The following is a 13,457-nucleotide window of genomic DNA, read 5'->3' as shown; positions in this document are numbered from 1 at the left end:
TGTGCATTGTGTGTGTGAAAGGGAGAGATAGCTGTGCATTGTGTGTGTGTCAGGGAGTGAGAGATAGTTGTGCATTGTGTGTGTGTGACAGTGAGAGACAGCTGTGCATCGTGTGTGTGTGACAGGGAGAGATAGCTGTGCATCGTGTGTGTGTCAGGGAGTGAGAGATAGCTGTGCATCATGTGTGTGTGACAGGGAGAGATAGCTGTGCATTGTGTGTGTGTGACAGTGAGAGATATCTGTGCATCGTGTGTGTGTGACAGGGAGAGATAGCTGTTCATCGTGTGTGTGTGTGTGTCAAGGAGTGAGAGATAGTTGTGCATCGTGTGTGTGTCAGGGAGTGAGAGATAGCTGTGCATCGTGTGTGTGTTTCAGGGAGTGAGAGATAGCTGTGCATCGTGTGTGTGTGACAGTGAGAGATAGCTGTGCATCGTGTGTGTGTGTGTGACAGGGAGAGATAGTTGTGCATCGTGTGTGCATCTCTCACTGTCACACATACGATGCACAGCTATCTCTCCGTCACACACACACGATGCACAGCTATCTCACACTGTCACACACACACACACACACACACTAGGCACAGCTATCTCTCCCTGTCACATACACACGATGCACAGCTATCTCTCACTGTCACACACACACACACGATGCACAGCTAACTCTCACTGTCACAAACACACGAGGCACAGCTATCTCTCACTCCCTGACACACACACACAATGGACAGCTATCTCTCACTGTCACACACACGATGCACAGCTATCTCTCACTCCGACACACGCACACAATGCGCCGCGTCACTGTCAGTGCTATGAGGGTGAGGCAGGGGTTACTATGGGGTGAGGCAGGGGTTACTATGGGGTGCGGCAGGGGTTAATATGGGGTGAGGCAAGGGTTACTATGGGGTGAGGCAGGGGTTACTAGGGGGTTCGGCAGGGGTTACTATGGGGTTCGGCAGGGGTTACTATGGTGTGAGGCTGGAGTTACTATGGGGTGAGGCAGGGGTTACTATGGGGTGAGGTAGGGTTTAGTATGGGGTGAGGCGGGGTTAATATTGGGTGAGGCAGGGGTTACTATGGGTTGAGGCAGGGTTTACTATGGGGTGAGGCAGGGGTTAATATGGTGTGAGGCAGGGGATACTATGGGATGAGGCAGGGGTTATATGGGGTGAGGCAGGGTTTACTATGGGGTGAAGCAAGGGTTACTATGGTGTGAGGCTGGAGTTACTATGGGGTGAGGCAGGGGTTACTATGGGGTGAGGCAGGGGTTAATATGGGGTGAGGCAGGGGTTACTGTGGGGTGAGGCAGGGGTTACTATGGGGTGAGGCAGGGTTTACTATGGGGTGAGGCAGGGGTTACTATGGGGTGAAGCAGGAGTTAATATGGGGTGAGGCAGGGTTTACTATGGGGTGAGGCAGGGGTTACTATGGGGTGAGGCAGGGGTGAATATGGTGTGCGGCAGGGGTTACTGTGGGGTGAGGCAGGGGTTACTGTGGGGTGAGGCAGGGGTTACTATGGGGTGAGGCAGGGTTTACTATGGGGTGAGGCAGGGGTTACTATGGGGTGAAGCAGGAGTTAATATGGGGTGAGGCAGGGGTTACTATGGGGTGAGGCAGGGGTGAATATGGTGTGCGGCAGGGGTTACTATGGGGTGCGGCAGGGGTTACTATGGGGTGAGGCTGGGGTTACTATGGGGTGAGGCAGGGGTTACTATGGGGTGAGGCAGGGGTTACTATGGGGTGCGGCAGGGGTTACTATGGGGTGAGGCTGGGGTTACTATGGGGTGAGGCAGGGGTTACTATGGGGTGAGGCAGGGGTTACTATGGGGTGAGGCAGGGGTTACTATGTGGTGAGGCAGGGGTTACTTCTTTCTCTCTCAGGCCTGAGTAACTACAGGCACACCCGCATTAACGTACGCAATGGGACTAAGCTAACAGGCCTGAGTAACACAGGCATACCCCGCAGTAACGTACGCAATGGGACTAAGCTAACAGGCTTGAGTAACACAGGCATACCCCGCATTAACGTACGCAATGGGACAATCTAATAGGCCTGAGTAACTAAAGGCATTCCCCGCATTAACGTACGCAATGGGACTAAGCTAACAGGGCTGAGTAACTACAGGCATACCCTGCATTAATGTACACAATGGGACTAAGCTAACAGGCCTGAGTTACACAGGCATACCCCGCATTAACTTTCACAATGGGACTATGGCCTCTACAGTATATCACAAAAGGGGTTAAGTCTCCAGGAGAGGAATTCCTGCAGGAATGATACTCGGCCCTGCTCTATATTAGATGCTGGTGTTACATATTGGCAGGTTGCAGTGCCTGACGTACCCCAGGCCGCCTCCCGGGGCAATGAGTGAGGGGCCGAGGATCTCTCCGCTGAGCCAGATGCTTCTCTTTAATTAGCGAGTTTTGTTGCAGGCTGAGCAGCTGTCACTCAATAATCAGCACAGATCACTGTGCCTCGTGTGTGACAGGGAGGGAGAGATAGCTGTGCCTTGTGTGTGACAGGGAGTGAGAGATAGCTGTGCCTCATGTGTGAGGGAGTGAGAGATAATTGTGCATCGTGTGTGTGACAGTGAGAGATAGCTGTGCAGCGTGTGTGTATGACAGGGAGAGATAGCTGTGCATCGTGTGTGTGTGATAGGGAGAGATAGCTGTGCATCGTGTGTGGCGGAGTGAGAGCTGTGCATCGTGTGTGTGTGACAGTGTGAGATAGCTGTGCATCGTGTGTGTGTGACAGTGAGATAGCTGTGCATCGTTTGTGTGTGTGACAGTGAGAGAGAGCTGTGCATCGTTTGTGTGTGTGACAGTGAGAGAGAGCTGTGCATCGTGTGTGACAGTGAGAGATAGCTGTGCATCGTATGTGTTGACAGTGAGAGATAGCTGTGCATCGTGTGTGTGTGTGACAGTGAGAGATAGCTGTGCATCGTGTGTGTGTGTGACAGTGAGAGATAGCTGTGCATCGTGTGTGTGTGTGACAGTGAGAGATAGCTGTGCATCGTATGTGTGTGTGTGACAGTGAGAAATAGCTGTGCATCGTGTGTGTGACAGTGAGTTAGCTGTGCATCGTGTGTGTGTGACAGGGAGAGATAGATGTGCATCGTGTGTGTGACAGGGAGAGATAGCTGTGCATTGTGTGTGTGAAAGGGAGAGATAGCTGTGCATTGTGTGTGTGTCAGGGAGTGAGAGATAGTTGTGCATCGTGTGTGTGAGACAGTGAGAGATAGCTGTGCATTGTGTGTGTGTGACAGTGAGAGACAGCTGTGCATCGTGTGTGTGTGAGACAGGGAGAGATAGCTGTGCATCGTGTGTGTGTCAGGGAGTGAGAGATAGCTGTGCATCGTGTGTGTGTTTCAGGGAGTGAGAGATAGCTGTGCATCGTGTGTGTGTGACAGTGAGAGATAGCTGTGCATCGTGTGTGTGTGTGTGTGACAGGGAGAGATAGTTGTGCATCGTGTGTGCATCTCTCACTGTCACACATACGATGCACAGCTATCTCTCCCTGTCACACACACACGATGCACAGCTATCTCACACTGTCACACACACACACACACACACACACACTAGGCACAGCTATCTCTCCCTGTCACATACACACGATGCACAGCTATCTCTCACTGTCACACACACACACACGATGCACAGCTAACTCTCACTGTCACAAACACACGAGGCACAGCTATCTCTCACTCCCTGACACACACAAACAATGGACAGCTATCTCTCACTGTCACACACACGATGCACAGCTATCTCTCACTCCGACACACGCACACAATGCGCCGCGTCACTGTCAGTGCTATGAGGGTGAGGCAGGGGTTACTATGGGGTGAGGCAGGGGTTACTATGGGGTGCGGCAGGGGTTAATATGGGGTGAGGCAAGGGTTACTATGGGGTGAGGCAGGGGTTACTAGGGGGTTCGGCAGGGGTTACTATGGGGTTCGGCAGGGGTTACTATGGTGTGAGGCTGGAGTTACTATGGGGTGATGCAGGGGTTACTATGGGGTGAGGCAGGGGTTACTATGGGGTGAGGCAGGGGTTAATATGGGGTGAGGTAGGGTTTAGTATGGGGTGAGGCAGGGGTTACTATGGGTTGAGGCAGGGTTTACTATGGGGTGAGGCAGGGGTTAATATGGTGTGAGGCAGGGGATACTATGGGATGAGGCAGGGGTTATATGGGGTGAGGCAGGGTTTACTATGGGGTGAAGCAAGGGTTACTATGGTGTGAGGCTGGAGTTACTATGGGGTGAGGCAGGGGTTACTATGGGATGAGGCAGGGGTTAATATGGGGTGAGGCAGGGGTTACTGTGGGGTGAGGCAGGGGTTACTATGGGGTGAGGCAGGGTTTACTATGGGGTGAGGCAGGGGTTACTATGGGGTGAAGCAGGAGTTAATATGGGGTGAGGCAGGGGTTACTATGGGGTGAGGCAGGGGTGAATATGGTGTGCGGCAGGGGTTAATATGGAGTGAGGCAGGGGTTACTATGGGGTGAGGCAGGGGTTACTATGGGGTGAGGCAGGGGTTACTATGGGGTGAGGCAGGGGTTACTATGGGGTGCGGCAGGGGTTACTATGGGGTGAGGCTGGGTTTACTATGGGGTGAGGCAGGGGTTACTATGGGGTGAGGCAGGGGTTACTATGTGGTGAGGCAGGGGTTACTTCTTTCTCTCTCAGGCCTGAGTAACTACAGGCACACCCGCATTAAACGTACGCAATGGGACTAAGCTAACAGGCCTGAGTAACACAGGCATACCCCGCAGTAACGTACGCAATGGGACTAAGCTAACAGGCTTGAGTAACACAGGCATACCCCGCATTAACGTACGCAATGGGACAATCTAATAGGCCTGAGTAACTAAAGGCATTCCCCGCATTAACGTACGCAATGGGACTAAGCTAACAGGCCTGAGTAACTACAGGCATACCCTGCATTAATGTACACAATGGGACTAAGCTAACAGGCCTGAGTTACACAGGCATACCCCGCATTAACTTTCACAATGGGACTATGGCCTCTACAGTATATCACAAAAGGGGTTAAGTCTCCAGGAGAGGAATTCCTGCAGGAATGATACTCGGCCCTGCTCTATATTAGATGCTGGTGTTACATATTGGCAGGTTGCAGTGCCTGACGTACCCCAGGCCGCCTCCCGGGGCAATGAGTGAGGGGCCGAGGATCTCTCCGCTGAGCCAGATGCTTCTCTTTAATTAGCGAGTTTTGTTGCAGGCTGAGCAGCTGTCACTCAATAATCAGCACAGATCACTGTGCCTCGTGTGTGACAGGGAGGGAGAGATAGCTGTGCCTTGTGTGTGACAGGGAGTGAGAGATAGCTGTGCCTCATGTGTGAGGGAGTGAGAGATAATTGTGCATCGTGTGTGTGACAGTGAGAGATAGCTGTGCAGCGTGTGTGTATGACAGGGAGAGATAGCTGTGCATCGTGTGTGTGTGACAGGGAGAGATAGCTGTGCATCGTGTGTGGCGGAGTGAGAGCTGTGCATCGTGTGTGTGTGACAGTGTGAGATAGCTGTGCATCGTGTGTGTGTGACAGTGAGATAGCTGTGCATCGTTTGTGTGTGTGACAGTGAGAGAGAGCTGTGCATCGTTTGTGTGTGTGACAGTGAGAGAGAGCTGTGCATCGTGTGTGACAGTGAGAGATAGCTGTGCATCGTATGTGTTGACAGTGAGAGATAGCTGTGCATCGTGTGTGTGTGTGACAGTGAGAGATAGCTGTGCATCGTGTGTGTGTGTGACAGTGAGAGATAGCTGTGCATCGTATGTGTGTGTGTGACAGTGAAAGATAGCTGTGCATCATGTGTGTATGACAGGGAGAGATAGCTGTGCATCGTGTGTGTGTGTGACAGGGAGAGATAGCTGTGCATCATGTGTGTGTGACAGGGAGAGATAGCTGTGCATCATGTGTGTGTGACAGAGAGAGATAGCTGTGCATCGTGTGTGTGTGACGGAGAGATAGCTGTGCATTGTGTGTGTGTGACAGTGAGAGATAGTTGTGCATCGTGTGTATGATAGTGAGAGATTACTGTTCATCGTGTGTGTGTGTGACAGGGAGAGATAGCTGTGCATCGTGTGTGTGACATGGAGAGATAGCTTTGCATCGTGTGTGTGTGATAGTGAGAAATAGCTGTGCATCGTGTGTGTGTGTGTGTCAGGGAGTGAGAGATAGCTGTGCATCGTGTGTGTGTGTGACAGGGAGAGATAGCTGTGCATCGTGTGTGTGTCGGAGTGAGAGATAGCTGTGCATCGTGTGTGTGACAGTTGTAATACTGTGCACTGAAATGTAATTGGTACTCCTAACAATAATCAGTATACATTCAGGAGAAGGATTTACTGTTATATCATAACATAACCACCATCTGATTCCTTGTCCCATACATATAAATCAATACAAACTCCGCTGGGTATATACTGTTACTTTGCAGCCATGTTAATAAAGGGCAGACAATTTGATGCATATTTAACATGGTATCACTACTTAGAATAAAGTTGGTTTAATTCACAAACTAAGACTGGCAGCTTATTGGAAATTACACCCTTAAAGAAAGGATGAATATATTCAATAGAGAATGTTACTATCCCCATTAGGAATAAGTATCACTTATATATGTATAGAAAGACATATCTACAGTAATTAGAGACAAAGAATGATTATCTTAAATCACACACTGAATTTAATACAGTAACGAACCTCAGAAAGATATAGTCCATCTATGTCTGATAAATAAAGACATAGGAATATCTTAAATCACACTGAATTTAATAAAGAAAGATATATAGTCCATCTATGTCTAATAAATAAAGACCTAGATAGGAATATCTTAAATCACACATATCACTCATAATTTGAATGTAAAGGAAAGAATTTAAATCAACAAATATTGATGAACTACATTTGTTGAAAAAAGACATCTTAAATAATCAGACACATATAGTCCCTCAAATAGTGTATATAGAGGGGAAAGAGATTCACTGTCTAATGTGTCTAATAATTAAAGACACAGATCGGGGTTATCTTAATTTGCACAATTCTTTACTTAAAATCTAATACACAGAGTAATACATATAGCAGTGGGAATATACTGAAACCCCAAATAGTACAATATAACACAGAATCCATAGCATAAACTTAATGCAAAGAGAAGTGTTAAATAGAGATATAACCAATCTCTGAATGTTAAAGACACAGATCTGGTTATCTATAATCACACAAGTTATATTTTATAATCTATATAGAATAGTGCAGATACACAAAGTATGTTACATAGTATACAAACTCAATGTAGAAGAGAAATATTACATCAAGATGTTTCTCAATCAATTGGATTGCGCTTATGGGAACCAATAGAAACAGGGAAGTGCCTATAAAGAAGGTAGGGACAGATATACCCACATTAACTCCTGAAGAAGCCTTAGTGAATTGCACTAAAATATACCCCATAATTAATACAAATTGAATGCATTTTAAACAGTAGAGAATGTGTATCTATGTACGAGGGGGGGAAGGAGTCCAAAGTCGTGACTGTTCAGAGTACAGAGTAGGAGTGAGATTTTGATCAAGAATGGAGCCGGCCTCGACAGCAGAGAAGTCTGAGATCTCCCGAGATAAGATGTGATTTCTTACTGAAGCTTTTTCCACATTCAGGGCAGTTTATAGGGTGTCATCCCTGTGTGGATTGTTTGGTGTCTAACAAGATGCGATTTCCGACTGAAGCTTTTCCCACATTCAGAGCAGTTATAGGGCCTCTCCCTTGTGTGGATTCTTTGGTGTGTAACAAGATGCGATTTCCGACTGAAGCTTTTCCCACATTCAGAGCAATCATAAGGCTTCTCCCCTGTGTGGATTCTTTGGTGTGTAACAAGACTTGATTTTTGACAGAAGCTTTTCCCACATTCAGAGCATTTATAAGGTCTCACCCCTGTGTGGATTCTTTGGTGACTACAAAAACTTGATTGATCATGGAAACTAGTCCCACATTCAGAGCAGTTATAAGGCTTCACCCCTGTGTGGATTCTTTGGTGTGTAACAAGACCTGATTAATGACTGAAGCTTTTCCCACATTCAGAGCAGTTATAAGGCTTCACCCCTGTATGGATTATTTGGTGTTTAACAAGATTTGATTTCTGACTGAAGCTTTTCCCACATTCAGAGCAGTTATAAGGCTTCACCCCTGTGTGGATTATTTGGTGTGCAACAAGATGATATTTCTTATTGAAGCTTTTCCCACATTCAGAGCAGTTATAGGATTTCTTCCCTGTATGGATTATCTGCGGCATAACATTACCGTATGTCCCACAGTAGGGGTTCATGTCTCTGTTCTTTAAACCCTCTCCTTGTCTTGCGGTGTCTGTAAGTTTAGTAAAAGGCTGTTGATGTATAGCAATGCTCTGCCGAGTTTCTGGTAATCTTGTTCCAATTCTCATACAGACTTATGCAATGTTGAAGTCCTTAAAACATATTTCCATTAACCCCTCATGTAATTTGATGTTTGGGACATTTCTTACGTTGCTTCTTGCTCACAGACGAGTCATGTGCTGAAGATACATCTATGGTGAGAAAATGTATTAATGTAACATTGCAATGCATCAGAGAAGATTTGGATGAGAGATATATGTTCATTGAGTTGAACCTTTATAAAATTCTACTCGTGCAACATACTGAACATAATTAAAGCTACATTGTTATCGTTATATTCACCCAGAGGAAGGCAAAAAAAACACCCCAATTAATCATGTTACAATTATGTCTCATAAATGGAAATAAATATTTTCTCCTCACGCCAGTAAAAGAAATCACATTACTCCCTGTATCAATGTTCTTCATATATTGTTCTTATCAAATAACTTTTGTTGTACTTTGTGATATATTAACCCTTTAGTGGCTCAAGGGGCCAGCTAGCCATTGGCATCCCACGAGTATCTGACCACTTGTGACGGTAGCTTTGAGACAGGCTATTAATAATACACACCAAAATATAACTGGGTTGAACTGGACGAGACTTAGATATGATAAAATATAATTTATTCCTTGAAAAAGGTGAACACACGAGATATACAAATGACAGACAAAATATGGACACTCACTTAAGATGGAATGATGAAACAGTCACATCTGGACTGGCAGTTCATACAGCAATCTTCATAATCATCAAGACACGAAAGACAATAGCCATAGGCTGAGCCTGGTTCTTATACAATTATTTCCCATTGAACACAACCTAAACCCAGCCCCTCTCATAAATCAGTGGTGAGGTTGACAGTTTTCCTCAGAGTAAAACTCCTCCCACCCAAGGACGTTTAAAAACTGCTTTTCCTATCTAAATAACGTCATAACTTCAGTTCAGTGATACTTACTGGCACGTGAGCCATATTAATACATTCCGACACGCATGACGCTCCCAATAAGACTAAATATTACAGTGTAATACTAAAATTAAGAGAGATATTAATATCTGTCTCATAGGACCTGCTAAACAGCAGGTGTCTGTAATCATTATTTGCGGCTCGGCCCCCCGCTTACACATATGTAACTTATAGCATGTTCAGCCGAGGACATCTCATAATATTCTTATATTTAATAAGGTCACTCATTCTGTAGCCCCACTCCTAAATCAGGGGCGTTTGGCCAGTCTACCAAATTGAGTGTCTGGCAGGATACTATGATTTGTAAGTGTGAGTTTTAACACTCACCAACCACTCCAGCTTCCTAAACATTTGGTCGCATTCCTTAGTAGGCAGGCATCTTTGAGGGTAACTTAAACAAAGGGCTAGAATCACTATTCAACTATTAACCCTTGCCCTCCCGGATGGATTCCAGTGTTTGTGTGGTGCAGTCACTGGAACAGAAACAATACATTTTTACAGGGGAATAAACAGTTGGATGGCTGAAGCAAGGCAAAACCACATTACTGGACTCCAGCCCAGTTAACCCCTTGCTTCCCAGGTGAGAGTAGAGGGTGGCCTAATGGGGTTTAACCCCTGTAATCCTGGGCCAAAACCCCCACACTTGACACCACTAATGTCCAAAAATGGGTAAATATACAGCTTACAGTAGACTTAACTTGGTTGATTAAAATAGGAACCGACGTTTCTGCCGTAATTACATAATTTTTCCTGATTTGTGCTACACAGCAATTAAAACAGTTTAACAAAAAGTGCCATACATTATGGTGCAAAAAATCTTCAAAAGAAAATGTAAGAAAAAATATAAATAATATACTTCTCAAGCTTATTGCTGCAGCAAAGGTTATTCCCACCTTTCTCCTAGGGCAGGGATATCCAAACAATGTAATTCCAGCGCACAGCAAAAAGAGAGTCGGGTTAATAAAAAATAAAATAATTAAAAATAAAATAAAAGTATATATATACACACACATATACTGTATATACATACACACACACACATATATATACATACACAACTCATCCTTGAAAGGTTGCACCCTCTATTTTTTTAATGCGGTTTAAATAAATTATTTTATTTTTTATTAACCCGACTCTCTTTTTGCTGTGCGCTGGAATTACATTGTTTGGATATCCCTGCCCTAGGAGAAAGGTGGGAATAACCTTTGCTGCAGCAATAAGCTATATATATATATACAGTGTTCGACAAATCACCCAAAAATCTACTCGCCCAACCAAAAAATCTACTCGCCACCTAGTCCCGCCCCCAGTCCACACACATATACTGTATATACATACACACACACACATATATATACATACATACACACCTCATCCTTGAAAGGTTGCACCCTCTATTTTTTTAATGCGGTTTAAATAAATTATTTTATTTTTTATTAACCCGACTCTCTTTTTGCTGTGCGCTGGAATTACATTGTTTGGATATCCCTGCCCTAGGAGAAAGGTGGGAATAACCTTTGCTGCAGCAATAAGCTATATATATATACAGTGTTCGACAAATCACCCAAAAATCTACTCGCCCAACCAAAAAATCTACTCGCCACCTAGTCCCGCCCCCAACTCCGCTTTAAAATAAAATATATAAATAAAATACATTTAATAAATTCCTAGTCAGAACATTCGTTTTTGACATAAATGTATTTATTGTATTACATTATACTACAATTAGTCCTTGTTACGTGTGTGTATTTCTTGAACCCATTAACCAGTGTCTGGACGTCCCCGCTTCACAATATCTAAAGCAGCAATCCCGCCTGGGATCTTACCTGATCCGCAGTCCCTCAATGTCCAGGTACCCTCATTCCCGCAATGTTATACATTGGAGGGGATGTGTTCCCTACCTGTCTTCTGGGTTAGGGGGGGCTCCGATGTCTTCCGTGTGAAGCTTGAGTCAGATCTGGAAGAAAGCAGTATAGGTTATTTCGGTGCAGTATAGGGCAGTTAAGATATATAGGGTTAATAAGAGATCCAGATCCAGAGTGTGAGAGAGTGTGGGAGACAGAGAGAGAGTGTGGGAGACAGAGAGAGAGTGTGGGGGAGAGAGAGAGTGTGGGGGAGAGAGAGAGTGTGGGGGAGAGAGAGAGTGTGGGGGAGAGAGAGAGTGTTGGGGAGAGAGAGAGTGTGGGGGAGAGAGAGAGTGTGGGGGAGAGAGAGAGTGTGGGGGAGAGAGAGAGTGTGGGTGGGGAGAGAGTGTGGGGGGGAGAGAGAGTGTGTAGGGGGGAGAGAGTGTAGGGGGGATAGAGAGAGAGTGTAGGGGGAGAGAGAGAGTTTGGGGGTGAGAGAGTGTGGGGGGGAGAGAGAGTGGAGAGACACAGAGGGGGGAGACACAGATATAGGGTTAATAAGAGATCCAGAGTGTGAGAGAGTGTGGGGGACAGAGAGAGAGAGAGAGTGTGGGGGACAGAGAGAGAGAGAGTGTGGGGGACAGAGAGAGAATGTGTGGGAGAGAGAGAGAGAGTGTGGGAGAGAGAGAGTGTGGGAGAGAGAGAGTGTGGGAGAGAGAGTGTGGGGGAAAGAGAGAGTGTGGGGGAGAGCGAGAGAGTGTGGGGGAGAGCGAGAGAGAGTGTGGGGGAGAGCGAGAGAGAGTGTGGGGGAGAGCGAGAGAGAGTGTGGGGGAGAGCGAGAGAGAGTGTGGGGGAGAGCGAGAGAGAGTGCGGGGGAGAGCGAGAGAGAAAGTGTGGGGGAGAGAGAAAGTGTGGGGGAGAGAGAGTGTGGGGGAGAGAGAGTGTGGGGGAGAGAGAGTGTGGGGGAGAGAGAGAGTGTGGGGGAGAGAGAGAGTGTGGGGGAGAGAGAGAGTGTGGGGGAGAGAGAGTGTGGGGGAGAGAGAGTGTGGGGGAGAAAGAGAGTGTGGGGGAGAGAGAGAGTGTGGGGGAGAGAGAGAGTGTGGGGGCGAGAGAGAGTGTGGGGGAGAGAGAGTGTGGGGGAGAGAGAGAGTGTGGGGGAGAGAGAGAGTGTGGGGGAGAGAGAGAGTGTGGGGGAGAGAGAGAGTGTGGGGGAGAGAGAGAGTGTGGGGGAGAGAGAGAGTGTGGGGGGGAGAGAGAGAGTGTGGGGAAGAGAGAGTGTGGGGAAGAGAGAGAGAGAGTGTGGGAGAGAGAGAGAGAGAGTGGGAGAGAGAGTGTGTGGGAGAGAGAGTGTGTGGGAGAGAGAGAGTGTGGGAGAGAGAGAGAGTGTGGGTGAGAGAGAGAGTGTGGGTGAGAGAGAGAGTGTGGGTGAGAGAGAGAGAGAGCGTGGGGGAGAGAGAGAGCGTGGGGGCGAGAGAGAGAGAGAGAGTGTGGGAGAGAGAGAGAGAGTGTGGGAGAGAGAGAGAGAGTGTGGGGGAGAGAGAGAGTGTGGGGGAGAGAGAGAGTGTGGGGGAGAGAGAGAGTGTGGGGGAGAGAGAGAGTATGGGGGAGAGAGAGAGTATGGGGGAGAGAGAGAGTATGGGGGAGAGAGAGAGAGTGTGGGGGAGAGAGAGAGAGTGTGGGGGAGAGAGAGAGTGTGGGGGAGAGAGAGAGTGTGGGGGAGAGAGAGAGTGTGGGGGAGAGAGAGAGTGTGGGGGGAGAGAGAGAGAGTGTGGGGGGAGAGAGAGAGAGTGTGGGGGAGAGAGAGTGTGGGGGGGAGAGAGAGTGTGGGGGAGAGAGAGAGTGTGGGGGAGAGAGAGAGTGTGGGGGAGAGAGAGAGTGTGGGGGAGAGAGAGAGTGTGGGGGAGAGAGAGAGTGTGGGGGAGAGAGAGAGTGTGGGGGAGAGAGAAAGTGTGGGGGGGGAGAGAGAAAGTGTGGGGGGGAGAGAGAAAGTGTGGGGGGGAGATAGAGAGTGTGCGGGAGAGAGAGAGAGAGTGTGGGGGAGAGAGAGAGAGTGTGTGGGGGAGAGAGAGAGAGCGTGGGGGAGAGAGCGTGGGAGAGAGAGAGCGCGTGGGAGAGAGCGAGAGAGAGTGTGGGGGAGAGAGAGCGAGTGTGGGGGAGAGAGTGTGGGGGAGAGAGAGTGTGGGGGAGAGAGAAAGTGTGGGGGGGAGAGAGAAAGTGT

The sequence above is a fragment of the Ascaphus truei genome, unplaced genomic scaffold, assembly GCF_040206685.1.
Source record: "Ascaphus truei isolate aAscTru1 unplaced genomic scaffold, aAscTru1.hap1 HAP1_SCAFFOLD_55, whole genome shotgun sequence".
NCBI classification, from domain to species: domain Eukaryota; kingdom Metazoa; phylum Chordata; class Amphibia; order Anura; family Ascaphidae; genus Ascaphus; species Ascaphus truei.
Note: the sequence above shows the minus strand (reverse complement) of the source record.